Below are 11,383 nucleotides of genomic sequence, written 5' to 3'. Positions count from 1 at the left end.
AAGAGCCTCTCTGAATGTGGGTTTCATGGGCTCCCAAGATGTGGGTTGCATTCCATGGGCTCAGGTCTCAGACTGAATCAAAAGGAGAAAGCTAGGAGAGCCCCAGCCAGCATTTGTCTCCCTCTGCTTCCTGATGGCAGACACAAGCTCTTGCTGCCATGCCTCCCATCGTGATGCATTCTACTCTCTGTGCTGGTGAATCTTGGCAGGTTGATGCGATTTAGAATCACAATGGAAATAAACCTCTAGGCTTGTCTGTGAAGAAGTTTCTATAGTAGGTTAATTTGAGGTGGAAAGACTCACTCTAACTATGGGTGCACCAGCCCACAGGGGGTCCTGGACTGTATAAAAAGGAGAATATGAAGCCAGGCGTGGTGGCGCACACCTTTAATCCCAGCACTCAGGAGGCAGAGGTAGGAGAATCGCCGTGAGTTCAAGGCCACCCTGAGACCACAGAGTTAATTCCAGGTCAGCCTGGACCAGAGTGAGACCCTACCTCAAAAAAACCAAAAAAAAAAAAAAAAAAAAAAAGGAGAATATGAGCTGAGTGAGTGCCAGCATTCACCCAACTCTGCTTTGACTGTGATGCTATGTGACCAGCTACTTCATGCCTCTGTCCCCATGTCTTCCACACCATGATGAGCTGTAACCCTCTTGGAACTGTGAGCTGAAATGAACCTTTTCTGCTTTTTTTTTAATTTGTTTTTTTAAATTTGTTTTTGTCAAGTAATTCTCCCAGCAACAAGTAAAGCAACTAATTAAACATGATATATATTATTATCTGAGGGTCAAAAGCCAGTTATTTGATTTTAATCTTACTTGTGGTCTTTGAGAATGAAAAAGGCAAGTTTTATAATAAATAATAACAACAATCACATTTATTACATGTTGCATGCTTAATGCATGTTAGTTACTGCATTGTTTCTTAATTATTATCTCCTTTAGTTTTTTCAACATTAAGTATGTATACTCTGTTTTTTCTTTTTTTAAGGTTTTTTCTTTTTCAAATATTTTATTATTTTGAGAGAGAGGAATGGGGAAGGGGAAGGGAGAGAGAAAATAGGGGCTCTAAACACTGCAAATGAACTCCAGATGCATGTGCCACCTTGTGCATCTGGCTTACAAGGGTACTGGGGAATTGAACCTGGGTCCTTAGGCTTCACAGGCAAGCGCCTTAACCACTAAGCTATCTCTCTAGCCCATACTCCCATGAAGTACACTTTACAGATAAGGAAGTAGGGGAATGGGAGGAGTATGAGATGAACTCTAGGTTGATTTAATGTCTTGCCACACGACAAATTACAATTTAGCAACCCTCAGGGTCACTGAGTATCTTTATGATGGGACAGTCCCTCCTCCAGAGTGTGTGATCCAAGACAGAAGGGAGGCCCAAGCTGCTGGGCCCCTCATGGCCTAGTCCTAGAATTTATACACCCTCACTGCCACTTTGCTCTGATAAATCACTAAGTCTAGCAGACACTTAAGGAGGAGAGGCATTAAGTTCCATCCTGTGAAGGGAGTCTCAAAGAATCTGTGAGTGTATTTTAAAAACACCAGTCACAGAACTACCAAATTTCCTTGTTGGGCCTTCTGCTTTCACACTGCAGAAGAAACATGACATGTGAACCAGGGTCACAGGTGAAAGAAAGCATCACCTGAAGGTGACTGGGGAGGGACCTTGGTGGCGTACCCACAAGCATGCTCAGACACGCAGCGGGCAATAGCATGGGGCTTAACTGTGTTCTGAAGGCTACTGGTAAGAAATCTGGGCTTCCAACGATGGATGGGGTCACAGTCATTTAACAAAAGAAAGGATGGGATCATATTTAGCCTTTAAAACTGCTGTAGGGTTGAGAATGTGTAAGGAAGTTGAAGTTGGGGCCAGGAGGTTAGTGCATGAAGTCCAGGAAACCAAGACCAGGTCCGTTTTAAGAATGGAAGAACAAGGTTTGTGAGGAGCACCATAGCTGAAGTTTGGTGACTAGTGATCCTTAAGGTGCGTGAGGAAGAGGAGCACCATGATGACACATCCTTGTACCTGAGCAGTTGATGTGGGTGCAGCCTTTAGAAGAGGACCTGGGAGAAGGGGCTGGATGAGGGAGGATGCAGAGCCCAGCTTTGATGACCTTGTGGGAGCTGCCTGGGTCAGAGCTGGAAACATCTACAGTTCCCTAAAGGGGTGAGGGACAGGGGATACTGTCTGGGAGGCACTGCTGTCCTGTGTGGCATCTTGAAATGAACACCACCTTTGGGAACTTTGAGGACTTTAACTCTCGGACTCATGGGCCCCAGCATCCTGAGCTATAAATTGATGGTCGACATTATCTTGGAGGCTGAATGCACAATGCATTCAGACCATTGACATCCAGCCAACCCTCCTTGCATCAGAACAAATAATAAGGAATGGGAACCCCAATGAGGAGCTGGTGGGTGGGGTGGGGCTAGGTCCTCTCTAGGTTAGATGCTGAGTATACATGATCCCTGCCAAAAACAAAAAACAAGGCCCCACTTCCAGAGACTGTCCATGACTCATTGTTGCTGCCTTTGTTTTGACTAGTGCCTGATTCAGCCAGGCTCTGCGGTGATACAGATGTGGATGCTGTTGCTAGGCAGCTGAGCTACAGCATTCATCCTAGGAGGCACTGGTTTCATTTGCCTCTCATCCCGGAGCTGCTAACAGTGCTGGCTTGAAAATGGTTGTAAAAAATGAGGAGGGGTGTTATGCTACTTTAACATGTATTGGGCAAGGGATATATATGGGTAATCGGCAGAGGAGGCAGTCCCAAAGCTGCGTGTTTTTAACTTACATTAGCTTGCACTAATATGTCCCATTTTTTGTTGTTGTTGTTTTCTCAAGGTAGGGTCTTGCTCTAGTGCAACCTTACCTGGAACTCTCTCTGTAATCCCAGGCTGGCCTTGAACTCACAGCTATCCTCCTACCTCTGCTTCCTGAGTGCCCTGCATTCCAATTTCATAACAGCTCCCCTATGAAGGCTCAGGATGGCTCCCATTTACCAGTGACAACAAGCCTGGGATGTAAAGAGGAAATGGCCATATGCCAGCATACCCAAACGACAAGTGGTGGTGCTGAGAGTTAAAGCCAGGTCCATCTGATTTCCAGGCTCAGAGAGGAAGAAGAGTTGAGTTTTAGTTTTCTCCCCTCCTTCACCCACTGTTCCACCACAACTCATGAGATATAAACCAGACCCTGTACTCCTGATGAAACCTCCCCAGAACTAATCAGTACCCTTGGGATAAAGCCTGCGCACTGCACTCCTTAAGCCAGACAGCACCATGTGTCACCCCGTGCTGCCAGGCCTCGGAGGGCTGGCCCTCCTTCCTCATTCTCCATTTCTTCCCATTAGTTTTACTCTGACTGGTCTCAGGGAAGGTGATGCCCTCCTCCCTCTAGGTTGGAGAGATGGTTCAGTGGTTAAAGGCTCTTGCTTGAAAAGCCAAAGCCTGAAGACCCAGGTTCAGTTCCCCAATATCCTTGTAAAGCCAGATGCACAAAGTGATGCATACATCTGGAGTTCGTTTGCAGTAGCTGGAGGGCCTGGCACACTCATTCCACCTGCCCATCTCATTCTGTCCCTGCTCGCAAATAAATAAAAAAAATATATTTTTTCAAAAATTTCTCACTCTCCTTCAGGTTTTACCCTGACCCCCTCTCCAATACTGTAGCCCTCTGGAGGCCATATGTGTCCCCAGGCCACCCTGGACACCCTCCTGCACACTCATATGACTCCCCTCTAGCAATTGCTGACATTCCATACCCTGGTGTCAGCATACAGAAGAAGCCTATAGATACTTCCTGGATGAATGTCTAAAAAGTGAGTGTTTCAGTCTGACCATTTTATAAGTGAGAAGCTTGAGGCCCAGAGATAAAAATCAACTTGCCCAAGGCAGCCTAGCTTGTAATACATGGTGCTGAGATACAAGCCTGTCTTTCTGCTTCCATTGTTCTGCTATGAAGTCCTGAGTCTCTTTGAAGACAGTGTAAATTGAAATTGTACAGAAATAAGATCTCTGGCATTTTCACATGCCCACGCTGTTTTCAGACACCTTCAGTTCAGAGACAGCACCTGTCAGAGAATGAAAAGGCCAACAAGAGGCTGGGAACGGAGAGTTGGAGAGAAGAGCTGGGTGAGGGAGTAGTGGGAATCTAGGTCTCTGTTCAACATCCAGGCTCCATAAATACGTACATCTCGTACACTACACCCTGCCGACCATGGGCCCAAGCCAAGTCCTGGACAGTGCACATCGCTCAATTATAAATTGGGCACCTGGCACTGCTGCCTTTGCTATGTTCCTCATTAATATGGTACCCTCCTGGAACTGGGTGGGTCCCTGTGGTAGAACATCTCCGGATGGAGCATCTCTTCTCAGAAAGTGGAGCATGAGGGCTGGAGAAATGGCTTAGTGGTTAAGGCGCTTGGCTGCAAGGCCAAAGGACCCAGGTTCGATTCCCCATGACCCACGTAAGCCAGATGCACAAGGTGGTGCATATACCTGGAGTTCCTTTGCAGCAGCTGGAGGCCCTGGCGTGCCCATTCTCTGTGTGTGTGTGTGTGTGTGTGTCTCTGTCTTTAAAAAAAAAAAAAAAAAAAAGACAGTGGGGCATAAAGCTCCTGGACAAGCAGCCATATCCCAGGGCTCTAGGGCAGCAAGGGTAGAGGGCATATGGGGAGGAAGGGCTCGTGGAAGGGGCAGCTGGGTAGCCAGCATAGGCGCAAGCCATGAAGAATGCCTCCCTCTCAGCATGGCGGCATCCAAGGTAACTCCCTCTGCCTATGATTTCCAGATTCTCAGGAACTACTCAAGAGTGAGTCCACATTACAGAGGCTTGGAATCTGGCTCATTCATTTGCAGGCATGCGTCGCTGAGCAACGGGACACCTTCTGAAGAAATGCCTCTTTAGGCAATTTCATCATCGTGCAAGGTTCGTAATGTACTTATGCAATCCAGCATAGGTATATAGCCTGCTACAGAATCTGTGTGGAATGGATGTGCACATGCAGACATTTGCAAGCACGCACAGAAATGCAAACAAACTGTGATGATTTGAAAGAAAAACACTCCCCACAGGCTCATGTGTCTGTACACTTGGTCCCCAGTAAATCATGCTGTTTGGGAAGGCTGTGGAGCCTTTGGAAGGTGGATCGATGCGGGAAGATGTGGATTAACGGAGGCCAGCCTTAAATTAATGTGGTCTCACCCCTCCTGCTGCTCTTCTCTCTGTCTCCCCGCTGCTGATGTGATGATGGTATCAGTTCTGCACCTGCCACCATGTCTTCCCCACCATGAAACTTTAAGCTGAATTAAATCCTTTGCCTTCCATAAATTGTTGTGATGCATTCCCTCTCCTGGCCACTCTGTGATATCACACTATTTTATTTATTTATTAGTAACATGTAATTTCTTATTTATTGCTTTTCATCTCTGCTGTACCATAGCTCTGTGAGAGCAAGAACCGGACCTGTTAATAGCCCTTTAGCAATCCCAGGGACCCTAGTGGTGGAGGTGACACACGAAAGCACACCAGTCACATTGGAATCTGTACTGAGGATGCTGTGGAGAAGTGTGGCGCATAACTCACCCAGCTGGGCCTGTCAGCTCTAGGCACACAGCAGCAAGTGAGGCAGAAATAGCTTCTGAGCTCATGGGCCCTAGAATTTAAGAATTTAATTTAAAAATTGGTGAATTTTGTGACAGTAAATGCCAGGCACTGCCCAATATTTCACCTTTATTTTCCACACTTTTTTCTAACAAGAGCCATCATTTTACAGATTATGAAACTAAAACTTAAAGCAATAAAATGGGCCAGGACTGGTGGTGCACGCCTTTAATCCCAGCACTCTCGGAAGGCCAAGGTAGGAGGACCGCTGTGAGTTCAAGGACAGCCTGAGACTACATAGTGAATTATAGGTCATCCTGGGCTAATGTGAGACTGTACCTTAAAAAAAAGAAAACGGGGCCAGAGAGATGGCTTAGTGGTTAAGATACTTGCATGCAAAGCCAAATGATCCTGGTTTGATTCCTCAGCACCCATGTAAAGCCAGATTCATAGCGTGGTGCAGGCATGTGGAGTTCATTTGCAACAGCTAAAGGACCTGGTGTGACAATTCTCTCTTCTCTTTATTTTTCTCTTTCTCTTTCTCTCTCTCTCTCTCTCCTCTATATCCCTTTGCTTACAAATAAATAATATCAAAAAAGAAATAAAATGATCTGCTTTAGGCTCATGTATCTGGTAAGGAATAATGGTAGGCATATATTAAAACTCACATCCTCAGAGACACATAGTATTGAGGGTCTCTGTCCCTGCAAGTTCTGCTACCTTGAGGACCTAGAACTGGTTTTGGAAAAATGAAAGATGCAAGACTGAGGAGGTCAAGGGGTATTTCACCTCGCTTTCAGAGAGCTGCTGAGTCCAAAAGTGTGAGACAGGGCAGGAGGCCCTGCAAATGGAGAACTTGGGGTGTTGGAGATGCAGGACCATGCAGCAGACACCAAGGAAAGCTGTGGTCATAGGGTGACTCTGCCCATGTAAGGGAGGGGGCTACAGGCAGCACAGCTGAAGAAGAAGAGCTTCCCCAGACTGCTGGAGCCCAGGGGTCCCATCGTGAGTCCCAGGTGCCGTTCATGGAGTTACAATATTTGGAATTTGCCCTGATGGGTTGTGTTGTTGTTTTTGTTTAATCATTTCTTCCTATGCTTCAATTACTTCATCTTGGACTGAGAATGTTTACTTTGTGCTGATGCATATTAGAAGTATGTAAATCAGGGTTTGGTTTTTATTTTTTATTCTACAGGGCTCACAGTTAAGAACCTGCTTTGAGTCTTGGATTGAATTTTAGATTTTAGAGTAATGTTGGAACACAAGTTTATGAGAACTTTTGTTTTAAATATTTTTTTATTTATTAGAGAGGGGAAGAGAGGGGGACAGAGGAAAAGAAAGAGAGAGAGAGAGAAAGAGAGAGAGAAGATGGGTACATTATAGCCTCTTGCTCCTGCAAATGAACTCCAGATGAATGCACTACTTTATGCATCCGGCTTTATGTGGGTTCCAAGGAATCAAATCCAGGCCAGCAGGCTTTGTAAGCAAACACGTTTAACTGTTAAGCAATCTCCCCAGCCCCTTATGAGGACTTTTGAAGTTGGACTGAAGGCATTCTCCATTATGAGATGACCATGAATCTGTAGAGAGAAAGAGTGAAAAGTAATGGCTTAAAAGTATTATTTCAGGGCTGGAGAGATGGCTTAGCAGTTAAAGTGCTTGCTTACAAAGACAAAGGACCCAGGTTCAACTCCCCAGGTCCCACACAAGCCACATGCACACAGTGGTACATGCGTCTGGAGTTTGCAGTGGCTGGATGCCCTGGCATGCCATTCTCTCTCTCTTAAACAAATAAATATATAAGGTTGTCTTTTTTTCTCAATTTTTATTAACATTTTCCATGATGATAAAAAATATCCCATGCTAATACCCTCCCTCCTCCCTCAAGGTTGTCTTTTTAAAAAAGAAATAAAAAATAAAAATATGTTGGAATGTCAAGTTGACGAGGGGGTGGACTGTGGGCAACATTATCCTATGGACTATATGAAAAGAAGAACTCTGCTGAGCATTAAGCATTCATTGCTCTGCTCTGCTTCCTCCCTGTTGAACTGAATGTGACCAGCCCTTACCTGCATGCCTTCTCTGCTATGATGGACTATAGCCTGGCATGGTAAGCTGAAATAAACCTTTCCTCCCTTAAACTGATTTCTTTCAGGTATTTTTCTCCAGCAACAAGAAATTGACTAATATACCAGCCATCCACCCCAGCCATCACCACCACCTATCCACTCACCGTTCATTCATCTATCGACCCATACGTTTACCCATCATCTGTCAATGCATCCATTGTGACCCCATCTCTCTGTAACCAAAACTCTGGAGTTCATTCTGCCCTTTTGTCTGTTTTACCACAAATGTCAGTGAACAAAGACAGGAACTGAATCCTTCTCCTGTGTTTTATTCAGAGAATCGACCACCTGGGAAAATAGAGGATTAATATCTGAGAAGAATCTGCCTTCCCCCTTCATCTCTAACTAGCACACTTTGTAGGAAATGGAAATCACTTATGGAAAATAGCAAATCATTCCAAAGCTTCATTTGTCCTTCTGGTCAGGTGGCCAGTCTCATCACCTCTCCTTGTACAGCAAGGTTCACGTCCTCCGATGCCACTGGACCACACAATCCCCCTAAGGTGCCATCTGGGTTAGAGAGTACTTTAGGAGAAATCATTAGCATCAAGTATGGCTGGGCGGTTTACAATGCACATGAGCAGATTCCTTTTTTATCAGATAAAATACAGATGTGGCGGCTGGACAGATGGCTTAGTGGTTAAGGTACTTGCCTGCAAAGCCAAAGGATCCTGGTTCTATTCTCCAGGACCCATGTAAGCCAGATGCACAAGGGGCGCATGCATCTGGAGTTCGTTTGCAGTGGCTGGAGGCCCTGGTGTGTCCATTTTCTCTCTGTCTCTTTCTCTCTCTCCATCTTTCTCTGTCAAATAAATAAGTAAAAATATATTTAAAATGCAAATGTGCTCCTGTAATATAGAATATAAAATTGTCCCTATCTATCCCTCCTGTCCCTTCTCACATTCACCCAATTACCCATCTATCCACTCTCATTCACTACCTCATCCACCCTTTCACCCACTTACTCATATATCTATCTGTCCACTAATCTGTCTACCAATCCATCCATCTACCCATCCATCCTTCCATCTAGCCTTCTCCCATTCAACATTAGCCAAAACCCTGTCAATGCACATATGGCCTTAGTGAATGGATTTCCTCTTTTTTTCTTCTCTTTGTTATCTTCTCTTCCCTTTCCAGGCCTGGACTAAAGAAACCTGCGTTGTTGTTGTTGTTGTTGTTTTTTCCATTTCTCCAAGAGACACATAAATTTCTTAATGCAAGGGCTCCACACAGGCTATTCTATCTGCTGGGGACAGACTTCATCTGGTGGGTGCCATTCAGGCGTCAGGTTCCAGCTGAAATGCCCTCTCTCATAAAGGTCACTCCTGATTATCCTTTCTAAACTAGGCTCTTTCCGATGACTCCTATCACAGAATCAGATTTCCTGGCCATTGCCACAGTAGTAATTAAATTTAATAATTTAATATTCAGTAATGATAATAACCAACAAAAACTGAGTGCAGGCTACCTGTCAGACTGTTTTGATTACTTCATCTAATCCATATAGCACCATGATTGACGTTATTGCCTCTGTGTTACAGATGAAGAAACTGGGAATGAGTCTCTGTTTATCCCATCACTAGATTGCATCTCTCCTCCCAGCTGTACTGAGGTCATCATGAAAGCATAGTCATCAACGAGTCTGTGATAGGTGCACAGTTCATACTCATTGCAGGAATGAATTTCAGACTCTGTGTTGGGTTTTGGAGAAGAATGAAACACAGTAAGCCTGAGAGGAGGGACAAATGTTTTTAGAACCACATGCTCAGTGCATCAAGTACATACATGAGCCAGTGGAATCCAGAGAAGGAAGAATTTATGATACCTGAGAGAGTGCCGAGGACTTCATAGAAGAAATAAAAATTTAAGCAGAATTGTTATTTATTTATTTATGAGAGACGGAGAGAAAGGGAATGGGCATGTCAGGGCCTGTAGCCACTGCAAACAAACTCCATGTGCCACCATGTACATCAGGCTTATGTGGGTGCTGGGGAATAGAACCTGGGTCCTTAGGCTTCAAAGGCAAGTGCCTTCACTGCTAAGCCATCTCTCTAGCCCTAAGCAGAATTTTTATATTCAATTTTATTGAGGCTAAAAATGACATAAAATAAATCACGTCCATTTAAAATACAAAATGCAGGGCTGAGGAGATGGCCCAGTACACAAACATGATGTTGGTCCTCAGTATCCATGTAAATGCTGGTAGCTGTAGTGGTGCCGCCTGGAATCCCAGTACTCGGGAGCAGAGACGGGGTCTCCCAGGCAAGCTCGCAAGACTAGCTGAATTGGTGAGCTCTAAGTTCAAAGAATACACTCTACTCAGCAAATAAGGTAGAGAGTGACTGAGGAAGATACCTGATGTCAACCTCTGGCTTCCACACATGTGCACAAACTCAGACACACACACATACACAATGTAACGAGTTATGAGAGAAGATGGCATCTGTGAATCAAATGCCGCATAGCCTCCCTCTGTAAGGATGCCATCTCCGTGAGAACATGGTCTTTGTTGTGTGGCATGGCTGTATCCCTGGACCTTCTCACGGTGTGAAGTTCATGGTAGGCATTAAAAGTTATTGAATGATGGCTGGGCATGGTGGCACAGGCCTTTAATCTCAGCACTTGGAAATCAGAGGTAGAAGGATTGCTGTGAGTTCTAGGCCACCCGGAGACGATATAGTGAATTCCAGGTCAGCCTGGGCAAGAGTGATAACTTTCCTCAAAAACAACAAAACAAAACAAAAGTTGAATGGGTGAATGACATGAGAGTTGCAAAGTGCTTTGATTGCTCTCGTCCTTAGTCTTTAAGATGGGGGTGATGACACCTACTTCACACTTGTGAGGATCTGAGTTATGGTGTTACTATGAGTGGTGGAGAGACTTCCATCAGCAAAAGAACAATGGTAAAAATTGGCTCCTACTTTCTGAGTGAGTATCTGTGGCAGACATTGCGACATCCTAGGAGCTATGTGTTTACTGCGTTCTTGCTGTGTGGAAAAAGCATGTTCGCACTTTCTGTGGAGCGTCTCAGCTGTGAGTAGTACGGGCCTCCAGATGGTCTGCCTAGGATCTGTTTGGATCTCTCCTGATTATTGAATGTCACATTGAAGATGAGCCGCGCGTTATTTATCTCTCTACTTCCATGACGCTAGACGTTTTATAACTGAGGAGACTTGGAGGTGAACTGCCTCATCTGCTGCCATGTAGGAAATACATTATGGAATCGAGGTCTAAAGCAGCCCTTGCCACACTCCACCCATCCATTCGTCCATCCTTCATTCAGTCAACATATATTTTCTGACCAACCATGTGCCAAGAACTGTTCAACACAAAGTTTCTGCCTGCACCGAGCTGACCTTGCAGAGAGACAGAAAGCTAGCAAGGGAAGCCGGGCGTGGTGGCGCACGCCTTTAATCCCAGCACTAGGGAGGCAGAGGTAGGAGGATCGCCGTGAGTTCAAGGCCACCCTGAGACTACATAGTGAATTCCAGGTCAGCCTGAGCCAGAGTGAGACCCTACCTCGAAAAACCAAAAAAAAAAAAAAGAAAGCTACCAAGGGAATGATGTCAGGTGTTAACAAGAGAAGGAGCAGGGCAGGGGGGGTGGTCCAATAGCAGAGGTGGTAACAGTTAGA

Source organism: Jaculus jaculus, chromosome 6, assembly GCF_020740685.1.
Source record: "Jaculus jaculus isolate mJacJac1 chromosome 6, mJacJac1.mat.Y.cur, whole genome shotgun sequence".
NCBI classification, from domain to species: domain Eukaryota; kingdom Metazoa; phylum Chordata; class Mammalia; order Rodentia; family Dipodidae; genus Jaculus; species Jaculus jaculus.
This window is presented reverse-complemented; position numbering follows the sequence as displayed.